The sequence below is a fragment of the Balaenoptera musculus genome, chromosome 8 (genome assembly GCF_009873245.2).
Source record: "Balaenoptera musculus isolate JJ_BM4_2016_0621 chromosome 8, mBalMus1.pri.v3, whole genome shotgun sequence".
Lineage (NCBI taxonomy): Eukaryota > Metazoa > Chordata > Mammalia > Artiodactyla > Balaenopteridae > Balaenoptera > Balaenoptera musculus.
Window position 1 is genome coordinate 19,811,120 of NC_045792.1, and position 15,335 is coordinate 19,826,454.

The following is a 15,335-nucleotide window of genomic DNA, read 5'->3' on the forward strand; positions in this document are numbered from 1 at the left end:
TAAGTGGTGTTGTCTAGAAGAGTGAGCACTGAAGAAATAAATGTTCCAGCTCTGTAGTAGTGGGCTGCATGACTGTGACCTTAGGGACGATTCCCATCCCCCAATTCTGTGACCTCCTTTATTCTAGAAGGAGGTTGAACTAAATTATTTTTGGTAACAATCAGTTGCTAACATTTCTTGAATACTTACACAAATGTTCAATGAGGCAGGTCCTGGTATCGCCCTACCTCATTTCAAGAAGAAACTGAGGTCTAGTAGAGAGTAAGTAATTAGCCCTTAGTAGTGGAAGAGCCACCAGGCTCACCTACCCACGCACCACCTGCTTTTAAAACTCATAATTTGACCACTTCAATATACTGCCTTCCAACTTAAACAGTCTGTGATTATGGGAATTTCTAATACAGGAGTATCTATCTTAAACAACATTCAGAATCTCCAGATACTGCCCACATCAGTTGCTAAGTATTCCTATGTAAATTTTCTACAGCCCATGCCAGATCACTATGTACATTTGTAACACTGCTGTTTCTAAATAACTTTAAAATAGTTTGTACTCGCATTCACAACACTCCATAAGGTAAGTTGGGCAACTGAGGGATTATAATACAGATGAGAAAGAAGATTTGGCAGGTGTTATTTAGGTGGTGAATTGGTAGAACCAGATCTTGAACCCACTTCTTGGCTACTCCTGTTTTCTGTAGAACATATACCTATGATGATTGCTTTTAAAGATTCACACAAAAAAAGATCAATCACTGAAAGACTCTCTCAGATTACTACTGAGAAAATAGTAATAATCCAAGAGGTTATTTTATATTATATAATATTCCTTCCTGCATCTGTGACTTTCCATCTGTTACCATGAATAAATTGTCCCATCTCCGATCCAAGGCCAGCCTCTACTTGGGCTCTGGATCTCATCCCTTCCCTTCTACTCAAGAACTTTGTTCTTGAATTTTTCCATGTCTCTTCTGTAACATCGATTTCTTTCTCTTTACCAGATCATTCTTATTAGCATACAAACATGTTATATCTTTCATCGTAAGGGGGAAAACATCCTTTCCTCGATTTTGCATTCTCCCTCAGTTTTGTCACATATTGGATGCACTTAGTTGTGTCACATTTTTGTCAATTTCCCTTGATAGTAAAACTCCACAGAATTTTTTATGCTTCTGTTACCATTTCCTTATTCTTCATCTCTCCAGTCTCCTTGCTCAGGATGTACTACTTCCACTTCACTGAAATTTTTCTTTTCATAATTATCATCAACTTCCATCTTAACAAACAAGTGGTTGGTTCCCAGTCTTCATTTTACTGGACCTCTCAGTACTTGACCCACTTGTTCATTTTCTCCTTCTTAAAACCTTTCTTTACTAAGCTTTTAAGACTGTCAAGTTCTGAAAATCTCCCTGGAAGCCTCTCTTTTACTAACTTCTCTTTTACTCCTGGACTTCTGGTTGTTGGAATGCCTCTGAACACAGTCCATGAACCTCTTTTCTTTGTCTTCGCTCATCCTCAGATGGTCTCATTCATTCTCAGCACTTTAAATATCATTCCACAAACAGTTTTTTGCATGAACCAATTTAAAAGTCTCTCATACTGTTTGTGCTACTTTGCACTGACTCAGCCTGTTGCAATTTAATCTAACCCCCATCCCCTGAAAAATAAATAAAACAGCTTCAGCCAAAAAAACCCAAATCATTCCAATGTGATGAATCCTAAATTTGTATCTTTAGCCTTCACCTCTCTCCTGAGGTCCTGATACCTATATTTAACTGCCTACTTAATATTTGGGTGGCTGTTAGGCATTTCAAATTTATGATGATTAAACATACTATTTTATTTTATTTTACTTTAATGCTGAACAAGGAAATTGATAAGCTTTTAAGATCAACAAACCAAAGGGAATGAAAAGAATTTAAATGGTCTCCAATCTTGGGAAAGCACAAGAGCATGTTATGTGGTGGGTAGAATGTCAACTCATCTTCATTTATGGGCAATTCCAAAGGTATTCTATTCTGTCCCCCATGAAAGAAAGAGAGAGTAGTAGTAAATCATTTTTGAAACAGACCCAATGACGTAAGAATCCATTCTTCCAACAATTTGAAACCTATTGTACCTTGAAAAAATTTAACTAATGCCACCCAATGCAGTTAGATGAAAAGCTGGAAAGGCAAGATATTTTGAGTTGAAAATGCAAGCTAAACTGTTGACTTACAGATCTCTGTTTTTGTTTCTGCTAAATTTGTACCTCTCAAGTCTTCCCCACCATAGTTTATGGCAGTTGATTTGGGTAAAACGATAGGTAGGAGTTCCTTGAACTCACCAAGCTCATTGCTACCTCTGAGCCTTTACACTTGATGGTCCCTCTTCAGATAATTCTTTCCCCAAATCCACATATGGTTTTCCTTTCTATCTCTTCCCCCTCTTCTTTCCTCCTCTCTTTCCTTCTCTCCCCCTTCTTACCTGTCTCCTCTCCTCCCCTTCCTTCCCTCTTTCTGTCTCTCTGACTCTCCCTCTCCTTCTCCCTTTTTCTGTCTCTCTGTCTTCATGTTCTGGTGAACAGGATGTGAAACGCCTCTGCCTCCTTAAAATCTGGGCTCTTTTGAGAGGACTACTGAATTTTGCCATGGAAAATCCATCATCATTTGAATGCTATTTAAGCATTGCTTTGCTTCTTTTGACATCTAAAAATATCAGTGACATCAGAGTGTCAGACACCAGTAACAAAGTAGCTTTTATTTATTTGGAATGAAACAAATCAAAACCACAAGATGGTAGCTAAGAGAGATGTCTTCTCAAGACAGATCAAACAAATGTTTTTCAGTTTTTTAACCACTGAGTTATTAAGTTGATCTTTCTTTCAATCTGTGTTATTTTTTGTTGTTTTAATTGTTTACTAGCAAACATCGTTCCATTAGCCACATAAAACTAATTCAGTACATGAAGATGCACATGCTGTACTGGACATTTGAAGGTTTTCCGGTTCTTACCACTGTTTCAGCTTAATGAAATGTTTCCATATTTTATCTTCTGGGCTACTCTTAATCACCATTCTCCTTTCTTTTTTTATTAAACATATAATTCTTGGGAAATGATATATTGCTTGGAAATATTAGAAATGCAATACTAGTTACTAACGTGTGTTATAGTTCTGGAAATACCTACAAATTAGCAAATATTAATTTTCATAGAGAAATTGAAGATTAGTTTCTTGTTTGTAATTTTAAGCTTCTGAGTTTACTGCTATATTGTACATGGGTATCATGTAATATATTGCTTTACCCAGTGCAAAAGTCAAGGCTATTAATCACCAAAGAACTAATTAATCTTTAGAATTAAGTACTTATTTCCAAAATAGAAAAATGTCGAAGTATTTCTTAAAAGTTTAGAGATATATATTTCTCTCATTTATATTTTTCTCTGTATAGCAAATCAGTTGCTTGGAAAAGCATTCTTGTTTCTGTTTTGTTCTAGTTTTATCATTGATTTTTTAAAAAAATTTTCTTAAGGAAAACTGATTGTGGTACAGCAAGTTTGTTAGGCTCTGAGCAGATCACTCGTGAATTCTCTTGATGCAGAGGATAAAATCACATCTGAAATAACCTGAAAATCATAGTCAGCTAAAAACACTGGTTAGAAATATATTAATGTTCTACCACCCACCCCCCTAACTTTCTAGCTACTAAATTACTCTTGGTTTTTATAACTTTTTCTCTCAGAGGAAATAGATATTGCTTTGTTTGAGATAGTGTTTTTTATGCTTATACGTCTTATTTTTAAGATTATGACTCATGGATTTTAATAGCCCTGTCAGTCACTTTATGGACAAATCTTCTTAGCGGAGGGATAATGATTAGAAAATAAAGATACCAAGCCCTTTGTGTTGTAGGCCCTGAACTGTAAAAATCATCTGTTTTTATGGAATGTCAAATTAAATTCAAATAAGGGGTAAAAATAATACTATCAAATTCTAACATGAATTTACTAATAACATATCTGCAGAATCATGCATGGTTTCAGTTATCTGGAAGTACTTACACATATTTAATTTATATGCCTCCACCCTCTTAGCCTTGAGTTATGTTGACCAAAGAAGCCACTGAACTCTTTTATTTATTATGCAAAAACCCAAGTGATGGTATAAGTAAAATATACTGTTTTCTGGTTGCAAAGTTTATATGCCATTTCACTTCCTGTAATCAAATGTAGCTGTTACTATTATCATGTCTTGACTATCTCTGTGTATGCTCTGCATAACTGCAGTATGCTTAAACCTTTAGAAAATGCACCAAAATGTTTGTGTTTTCTTTTTGCTTTTCCTTAGCAGCTTATTTGCCTACCTTATTCTTTTGGAAAGCTGCACAAAACAAACTGTCTTTCAGATATATGGTCACTAGAGATTGTAGTTTCAGCTCTATCTATAAATAATTATATATGGATAGGTGATTTAATCTTAGCCCAACATCTGAAATGATATACAAAAATTGCTTTTTGTTAGTTTCTTACCAGGGAAGCATTGATTGCTAAATAGAATATTAAAGAGATTGACATGCAAGATTAGCTATTTTTTTCCAAAGAGAGAAAGTAATAGAAGGTAAGAAATTTCATGCAGATTTATGCAGTGGATGAGTTAGCTGTGATTTCCTCAAAGTATGTTTCTCCTTTGTAAACAAAACATTTTCTTTGCTTTTGTCTTGCTGAATGGAAAATTGATTATCTTAATTGTGCCTCTATTCAAACTCACTTAAAAATGACTATGTGGCAAACTGTAAGGAAATAGAATAGAGAATTTCAGCATTTGAAAGTTTTCACTGCACAAGTGAACTTTAATTTTGGATTTTAAATTTTAATTTGGCTATTAAAATCATGAGCTAGTTGATTTCTTAGTTAAAGAAAATTTGTGAGAACATGAGGATAATAATACACTGTGACTACACATGTCATGTTTTAGCAGAGGAGGTACTAGGTTGGTGCTGAGAAGTTTTATAGATAGGAAGAGTAAGAATTAGGAAATAGTAATAAGTGAACTTGAAATTTCATAGTATATTTTTATTGCCTTTAAGGTGAAGGTGGCAAAGATGTAGGAAATTGATGGTAATTCAGTTTTCTATAATATAAGGCACTTAAGATATTCTTTTGTAAACTTTCAAAAATGTATTTAAACAACTTAAATGAGAGTTAATCTTTTCATGATTGTAAGCCATTGTTTATTATGTGCTGCAGATCATGATTTTTCTAGTTTTAATGTGTAATTCATTTCAACTAAATTTGAAAATAGAAGCCTGAAATGGAGTAAACTTAAGACTACTGGAGTAGATTTATCTCCGACAAATCTACTTATCTTAGCAGTGGTTTATTAGTTTTTTTAAATGAAAACTCAATTCTTTGGTTGCCAAAGTGTCATGGGGGAAATAACAAAAGTTAATAGGATTCAAAATGCAGAACATTTTGGAAAATGGTGTTTTGCTCATTTAGGCATACTCCTTTGTAAAATACTTTGTCATTAAAAGAAATAAAACTTCCAATAAAGGACAACTATGTGACTTTTCAATTAAGTAGTGATTGTGGAATTTTAAGGGAACTTGGGAGCAATTTATAATTCATTTCCATTTTTGAAGAAGAAAAGACTTTTGTTTACTGCTGTAAAGAATATTGAATGATTACTGTCTTCCTTTTTTTTTTTTAAGTGGAAATTTCTTATCCTATATAGAAACATTTTAGAATTTTAGATTTGTAGTTGGCATTTATGCTCTGGCCTACAATTCAGATCATGACTATTTTGGTCAATTTCAAAATAAGAAAAAGATGGAATTTTAAGTAATTTGTAGTTTATGTTTAGCGAGGTTTGGAATATATCCTCTGATTGACAGAGGCAAGGTTTGACCTGGGTAATTAAAAAGAGTGCATACTGGGACCAATTTACTAATGCTTGAACAGTTAATTGGCTCTGTTTTAAGATGTGTAAGAGTGCTTGTAATACACTCTCCAGAGTGTTAGATGCCATCATTGAGTTGTTTTTCTATGCATTGTTTTATTAGTCCTGTTGTATTATATCACTAAATCAGTATTCAGCTAAACCCAAATGTCACCATTATGGAATAAATTTCTAGGAGACAGAAATAAACTGAAAATATTCAAAAATATTTTAATTAGTATGATAATATTATTATTAAAAAGTGAAGGGGAAATCAGGCTATTACAATTTAGCATTATGGTGCAGGAACAGTAATTTCTCAGCTCTGTCAGCTGCTCTTGGGTTTACTGTTCTGCACATTTACCTTAGTAGGTAGATGCTCATTTTCAGCAGGCACATTTAATAATAACATTAATCTTTTTGTGTTCATAACTCATAAAAAACGTTTTCAATCATTTCTTCTCTAAGTTTGTACCTGGGATTTATAGCTTGGGTAAATCTCAAAAATCAGTCTCTCTTTAACTATCAAAAATGGTTGGCTGTATATAGCAATCAGAATTTTTTTATCTTCCCAATGCTTTCTTAGAAAGTTGTTTTGAAGCTTTACTAGTGAGAACAGAATGTATTTTGAATACCTCATTTTTCTGTAAAACTTTCTTTTCTTCACAATCTTTATATTCTTTGTCAGGATCAGAAATAGTTTATTATGAATTTTGGAATTTTCCCTCCTTGTGAAATTTTGAGGTGTCAAAGTTGACATTCTGCTTTTAATTCATACAATATGGGGAGGTTCCTTTTTAAACATCCTAAGTGGGGGCTTCCCTGGTGGTGCAGTGGTTAAGAATCCGCCTGCCAATGCAAGGGACACGGGTTTGAGCCCTGGTCCGGAAAGTTCCCACATGCCGCAGAGCAACGAAGCCCGTGCGCCACAACTACTGAGCCTGCGCTCTAGAGCCTGCGAGCCACAACTACGGAAGCCCGTGTGCCTAGAGCCCGTGCTCTGCAACAAGAGAAGCCACTGCAATGAGAAGCCCGCGCACCGCAACAAGGAGTAACCCCTGCTCGCCACAACTAGAGAAAGCCTGCGTGCAGCAACGAAGACCCACTACAGCCAAAAATAAATAAATAAAATAAAAAAATAAAATTTTAAAAAATCTTAAAAAAAAAATCCTAAGTGGAATTAAGTAACTAAAATTTAAATACAATTCTTAAAGCTTATTTCTATGAATGCTATATGGTAAACAGAAAGGCAATAAAGATAATTCTCTATATTTAGACTGAATTGATTTCCTCACTAACAAACACTGACTGACCAGCAAGAATGCCCATTCACTCCTTAATCCATTACATGCAATGTGGCTTCCACCTCTACTCCTTAGTAGAGTGGTTGAAATTGTCTCATTCCCTTTTACTTTATAAACATTTAAGGTCTTTGGCCTAACAAAATTTACTGTGGCACTAAGGGATGATCCTTTACTTTCTGTTTAGTGCAAGGAAATAATCTATTCTCCTTCACTTCACATCAGCCCTCCTCTCCATTTCTCAGAGATGTTCTGGAGTTATATAACTTTGTTTTTAATTTGAATACAGCTTCAAGAGTGTTACCCTTTTTTTTTTTTTTTTTTAAGAATCACTTATTGTTTAGTTAATGTTGTAATTTATAGCAGCAGTCCCCAACCTTTTTGGCACCAGGGGCCGGTTTCGCGGAAGACAGTTTTTCCACGGGGTGGGGGAGGGAATGGTTCAGGCGGTAATGCGAGCAATGGGGAGTGGCCAGTGAAGCTTTCCTTGCTCACCCGCCGCTCACCTCCTGCTGTGCAGCCTGGTTCCTAACAGGCCACGGACCAACACCAGTCCACCACCCAGGGGTTGGGGACCCCTGATTTATAGAGTTTGCTTAATCGCTCTTTTTTTTTTTTTTTTTTTGATGTGGACCATTTTAAAAGTCTTTATTGAATTTGTTACAATATTGCTTCTGTTTTATGTTTTTGGTTTTTTGGCTGCAAGCCATGTGGGATCTTAGCTCCCTGACCAGGGATCAAACCTGCATGCCCTTCATTGGAAGGTGAAGTCTTAACCACTGGACCACCAGGGAAGTCCCAGTTACACTTCTTATTGAGACATTTTGTGCTCTCAATTTTAACATTAGAATTTCATTTTTGTTTTTGCTTTTGCTGTAGTTGTGAATGCTCTCAGAAAGAAAAAGAGATAAGGGAAATATAGCATGTGTAGAAGCATATTTAAGCATACATTTATACCTCTTTTAGAGAAAAAATGAGATATACAAGATATATTCTGTTGCATGTCTACCAGAGGAATTTTATACAATATTCTAAAGTTTTAAACTTCTCAGAAGTAAGACCCTAACTCATTCATTTTTGCATACCTATTATGGGCTAAATATACTAAGCACTCAGCAAATGATTATTAATTCAAGCTGAAGGGAGTGCTTGAGGTTTCTATATTTTTTTAATGAAATTCAAATTCATGTAATGGTCATGAATTTGATCATACATAAGTCCATATATATAGAAATAACTAGATTCTTTGTATATGTATAAACCCTCAGTGTGTATACAGACTCTTACATGAAGTTTTCTTGTATGATTCTCTAGAGGGAATTTGAAACATAACTTATTTGTTATTTTATAGGCGTATTGCACATTTCATTTTTCTTTACTGACTACTCATTTTTTTTCCCATTAAGGTGCTGATTGCATATTTTCCAAGCATCTGCAATTAATTAAAATCTTTACAAGCTTGCTTAAACCTAAATACTGTAAATTTTATACTTGAGAAATCTGAGATGGAAATTAAGTGGTTGACAGTTATTAATAAAAATCTTATGATCAGATCTAAATTTCATATGATCGGATTTCTAGCGTTAAACCCTTATCAATAATAAGTACTTACATATTTTTTATTTTTTATACTCAGTATTTAATAAATAATAATAAATAATAAATATTTAATAGTATTGTATTCCACTTTAATATTTTCACATTAAACATCTATTTATCAAATATTTGAGAACCTGCTCTGTGCTTTTTGACTACAGTAGTGAGCAATGTTAAAAAATGTTTAAAGAAGATAGTTTAGGTGATACAAGCTTTAACATTTCATGAAGTGGACAGTTTCCTTTTGGAGAACTGCAAAATGGGGCAGAAGGCAGGAGGCTTTTATAGGATAAAGGATAAAGAACAAAGAAGAGAAAAATTGAAGATATCTGATTGATTGGGGCCACATTAATCAACCTTGTTTGGAGTGAGGAGACCCAGAGTTGGCTTGGCGTTTGGGGATTGGCTGACAGGACATACAGCATTTCTGGTCAAGTGGACATTTATAGGGACACGGAAGTTGTCTAAGTTTTGGTTTGCTGATGTGGCACCCCAGGCAGGAGCAGCTCCATCTTAGCCCAAGAAATCTATTTCAGTAATGATAACAGGACCTGGCCTCTACTCTCATGAAACTTACTGCCTAGGAAAGGATGCAGACATTAAACAAATAATGAATTCACTCTAGGTATAGCACTGAAGAGAAATCTACAGGATGTTTTACTAAGGGAGTGATGTTTAGAAATGTTTAATCTGAGACCTGATTACTTGAAGTTAACCAGGTTTGGTATAATAAGAATATATATTTGGTCTTTGTCCCTGGTTCCTGACAATGAAGTCAGAGGTTTTAACCCATGGAATTTCCTGAGTGATAGAAGTGTTTGGTTGTTCATAAGAAGCCCCTGTTCAACACACTTGAATTTATGCTGATGAGGTGACTCAGGGTGGGATGTCTAGATAGCTTCAGAGTGGGGACTGGTCACCAGAAAGACTAAACGTGTGATTAGCCCCATCCCCCTTCCTGGGAGGAGGTTGGGCCTGGAAATTGAGTTATAAGAACTCTTGAACAACAAGATTCTGAGACCTTCCAGATTGGTGAATGTGTTGATGTGCTGGGAAGGTGACCCTCCTGTAGAAGACATGGAAGCTCTGCACCCCATCCCCACCGCATACCTCGTCCTGTGCATCTCTTCCATCTGGCTGTTCCTAAGTTATACCCTTTAAATAAATAAACTGGTAATCATAAGTAAAGCACTTTCCTGAGTTCTAGAGAATTATCAAACCTGAGGAGGGGGTCGTGAGAATCCCTGAATTTGTAGTCGGCCAGGTAGAATGGCAGGTAGCTTGGCGACTGCATTTTGCAGCTGGCATCTGAAGTATGGAGTCTTGTGGGACTGAGCCCTTTACCCCTGGGGTCTACGCTAACTCTGCATAGTGTCGGAATTAAATTGAATTGATAGACACTCATTTGACTTTGAAGACTTAGTGTTGAAGAGAAACCACATGTTTGGTGTCAGAAAACACTACAAACCAGGCAAAAGGAAGTAGAAGAAGATTCCAGTAGAGAAGTAGCAGTAATGCAGACTCTGAGATGGGAAGGGGCTTGACTTGTTCCAGGATCTGAAAGTGTGGCTTCAAAGCTTGTAAGCAGGTGACAGACATGATCAGATTTGAAACTTATTTAAAAAAAAATTCTAATGACTACACAGAGAATTGCAGTGATCAGAAGAAGAATGGTTGCAGGGAGACTCATTAGGAAGCTGGTACAATATTCCACACAACAGAGAAGAGAGGCTTGGGAGCAAGGGTCATGAAAGTGGGGATGGTCACATACAAGGTGACACAGAAAGCACCCCCATATGTTTTATGAAGCTTATAAAATATTATTGATTCTGAAGAAATAATTGTACAAGTAGCAAATTCAAAGCTTTAATGGTGAAAGTTGAGATTCAGAATGATGTAGGAGAAGACCTAGCATATGCACATATTTGTGTGACCTTGTTAAGCTATTTAGTCATCTGACTCACATTTTCTTAATTTTGAAAATGGGAACAATAATTCTTTTTCTTCCTACTTCATAGAGTTTGAAGATGAAGTAAGATAATGTATGTCAGAGCACTTCATAAATTTGTTGTAGAAGAATGCCACTTCTCATCTGTATTTCTTCTCATCATCAAAACTGAAAGCAAAATAAAAGCTAGTTGGGTTACATTTCTTTTTTGGATATTTTCATCTGCCCTACTTAATAACTGAGTCTTCCAAGTGTGTATTTTAGGAAAAGTATTCCTATTTTAGGTGAAATATTTTTCTCAGAGGTTCTGAAACTATATTTCAGGAACAGCCAGTTCATAGAGGTGACCCTGATCTCTTAGTGTGTATGAACTACTTTTTTTTTTTTTTAATTTCTCAGAGCCTTAAGACAGGAGTGTGGGTGTGACCGTAGGGCTGGGAGGGTAGAGAAAAATGAGAGAATTATCAGTCAGTGAGGGAGGAGTGGTTGCAGCTTCCAATCTGGAAGCACCTGAAGAGAAAGAGGCATGTTGACAGCCAGGATCCATAAGTTGACGGCTGCATTCTACCAGATGTTAAGCATTTAGCAGGGCTAGTGGAGTCGATTCATTCTTTAGTGGCTGCTCCCCAGAAACAGAAGAACATGGCTTTCATTTTAGTGCTTATGTGGATAACTATCCTAGAACAGTTCATTTTATCATCAGGGCAGGGACTCTGTCTTATTCACTGCTATATCCCCAGTACCTAGTAGTATGTCTGTCACATGTCTCCTTAATAAAAACGTATTGAAGGAAGGCATTTTTGTAAAGTGTCTTCATAATACTTATTAAACTTTCTTAGACCATGTTTATCATGTACAACTCTGCTTATGAACATAATGATCCTCTGAAATGTACCACCTACCCATGTAGTCCACAGAGTCGAGTTGGTTCTCCATCCTTAACATCTCTCGTACCTGTTCCCCACTTCCATCTCCACTGCGACTTCCTTCCTTGAATCCCTTTCCTCACCTGGATTATTGTAGTTTTTAAACTGATATCCTACCTTCAAATCTTATACCCTCCAACCACCCTTCCCATTGTTGCCAGGGTGCAGCATCTGTAAGATATAAGTTTAGTCTTCTGCTAAAGGACTTAAATGGTTCCCTTTTACTTAGAGCAGTGAGTTTCCAGCCATGATGTTCTAACACACTGATATGTCACAATCATTTGGAAGGTGATAGGTATATCATAGTATTTGTGCTGTCTCTCATGAAAATGAGTCCAGAGAGAGATAAAAGTGAGGATGGTGCCATATTTATAGATTAGCTTTTAAATGGTTCATGAAATCACAAGGAGAGAGAGAGAGAGACAGAGCAGCTAAAATGTCCAACGTCCATTTTCTTTACCACCTTATCTAACTAGAAAGAGCATACTTCTAAACTAGACCTTGACAGAACAATAAACTCAGTACTTTTCTCCAGAATGTTTTCATTATGGCAATACCCTCTTTACTTAGTGATTTTTATTTATGCTTGGTGTTTGTTGTAGATGATAGTGTTTTTTAAATTTTTTAATAGATTAAAGGCATTAATAGAGAGACATTATACTTTTTAGTACAGATATTATACATTTTTATAGTTATATGTTTCTAACCCTTCAAAGAATGAACTAAAAGACAAAAAAGATCAATATGAAAATGTCTTTCTCCATCATCTCTACACTTTTGGTAGGTTGAAATTGTGTTTCTGAAAGGAGTGATTGTCAACTTAAATTTATTTGTCATTGTCATGAATTGAGGAGTATAATGCAGCACAGACAATATGGTATGGCATCAACAGTGGGATCATCTTGTAGATCAGGAAATAGCAAGACCTGAATGTTGTCAATTACACGAGAGTCATAGTAATACAAATTCCAGATAATGTTTTATCCATTTAAAAGTAAGTTTTCATCATTTTGAATTTGTATTTTCCTTCAAATAGATAAACATGTACAGTGGAATATTGAGTTAAGGTGTTTATACTAACTTACTTTCTAATTTATTTTGTATTATATTGTACTTAATTTGTGAAGGCCACTTGCTTTATAGTAAATGTTAAAAAGAGCATATTAAATGATTCTAGGTGTTAAAATACAATTAATTGAAGTATTCTGCTTGACATATCAGAGTACAGATCTCAGAGCCAACAGAGCAACTGGAGATTAGGGGAAAACCCAAGAAGCAAGGAAATCACAGAGAGGGGAGCCCAACTCTGCCTAAATCCTTGGCTGAGTGTCACATTTCACAGGCTGAGGGAAGACTCATAGGAAACCAGGCTAAAAAAACAGCAGTTGGAAGCCATAAGAACAAAACAGAGATGAGATATAAGTAGCTGAGTACCATGGGTTAGAGAGAATTTGCAGTTTGAATCCAGGCAAGGTAATTGTCTATTAGAATAGAAATCTAATAATCCTCAGAAAAACCTAACAGAATTCAGTTTTTCTATAATATATTATCTAAAGTGTCTAGTTTTCTACAAAAATATGAAACATGTAGTGAAGCAGGAAATTGTGATCCATGGCCAAGAAAAAGTAGTCAATAAAAACTCTTGTTAGCCCAGATTTGAATTTAACATAGATTTCAATGTAGCTGTTTTAAATATGTTAAAAGAATTAAAGGAAAATATAGGTATGTAAATAAACAGATAGGTAGCCTCCCCAGAGCAATGGAAACTATATTTAAACAAAACAAAAACAAATGTGGTATTAGACCTGCCTAAAAGCACAATTACTGTAAAATTTTTGCCAGGCAGGCTGAAAAACAGTTTGGAATTGTCAGAAGAAAGCAACAGCAAACCCAAGGACCCAGTAGAAATAACCCTGTGCAAAGAACAGAAAGAAAAAAGATTGAAGAAAAATGAACAAAACTAAGAGAACTGTGAAGTAGTCCATTATACATGTTCTTGCAATCATGGAAGGAACGGTAAGAAAGAGGCATAAAAATATTTGAAGAAATCATAGCCAAAAACTTCCCAAATTTACTGAAAAGCATTGATAGATCCAAGAGGCTTGCAGAGCCCCAAGAAAGACGAATACAAAGAAAACCATTCTTAGACACATCATAGTCTAACTGCTATATGATAAAGAGAAAATTCTGAAAGCAGCCAGAGGAAAACGACACTTGTTGCTACACTTCAAAGAAAACACTGAAATTATTTCTCGCTAATGAAAAAATTCAAGCTTCTAAGAAAAAATTAGAATTTTAGAAAACTTGTATCCACCAGTAGCTTCCCAATACTTTGAAAGACATTTAAAATGATATTGACCATGATATTAAGAAATATGATTTTAAAAAATATTGTATAATGAAATGTGTTAATATTTGAAGATCCACATAAGGAAGATATGCATAATTTAGTGAACCAGTATTTTCCAAATGACCGGTGCACAGTGTTATGAAATCATTCACTGGTAAAAGATCCATTCAAAGTGCAAAGTAGACCAATGGATTTTAATGTAACAGAGTACAGAAAGTTTATTGATAATGGCTTCAGATTCCACATTGTAACTACTTTTTAAGAAACTTCCAGTCATCAGTGTTTATTGTAGTATCAAAGGAGAGTAACTGCACTTCTCTAAAAAGGCTGTTAAATTACTTTTCCCTTTCCCAACTACCTATCTCTGAGAGACTGGATTTTCTTCGTATATTTCAACCAGAACAACGTATTGAATGCAGAAGCAGATATGAGCATCCGGATATCTTCTTCTGAGCCAGACATTAAAGAAATTTGTAAAAATGTAAAACAGAGTCCTTTTGTTTTGGAAATAGTAGCTATTTTCATAAAAACACTGTGTTACCATATATGTTAATATATAATAATGTAGAGTTTATTATTACTTTTAAGTTAATGAATTTTTTAAAATTCGAGTTTCAACTTCTAATACATTAAATGGCGATAGATATAATCCACATTAACAGGAGCTCTTTGGAGTCCTTCATATATTTAAATGTAAAGGTGCCATGGGACCAAAAAAGCTTGAGAATTACTTTGGTAATTCTCTGGCTCCACCTTTAGATAACAGATTCCTTTGAGAGCACCGGACTGGAAAATTGGAAATATCTTGTAGCCTGGGAGATTAGTGTTCTTCAGTATATGATGACATTCAATTTTTGTTGACATCCTTGATTATTTTCAAGTGGACCGTATAGTAGTATGCTGTTGAGTTGTACTGCTTACTGCCTCTGATGGTGGCCTTTTCTTCTTCCCTTCTGATATTTGTTTCCAGACCTTTTATTTTTAGCAGGGAATTTTACCAAGAAAGCAATAAAGGACTTTTGCAGTGGTGACTAATCCTTATTTTCTTTACTCCTTCCTTCTTTGGCTATGTTTAGAGGTTATCAAGGGAGAGCTGTACAAAGAGTGTAAGCAGACTTCAGTAGAGGGCTGCACAGTCAATTGCTATGCTATGCTATGCTGAGTTGTTATTCAGTTTCTGGGAAACAGCATTAATCATTTGAAATCAAAGAATCATTGAAGTTTGTCTCATATGGTGTGAAACAGAATTATAAAGTGGGTAACTAAGAGTAATTCGTCCAGAATTGTTTTTTAGTCC

At 35.3% G+C, this 15,335-nt stretch overlaps 1 protein-coding gene across 1 annotated transcript in view; it reads left to right on the forward strand.

Moving 5' to 3' along the window:
* Positions 1–15,335, forward strand: part of DDX10 (DEAD-box helicase 10) — a 245,847-nt gene that overhangs the window by 204,529 nt on the left and 25,983 nt on the right. The window lies entirely within an intron of this gene.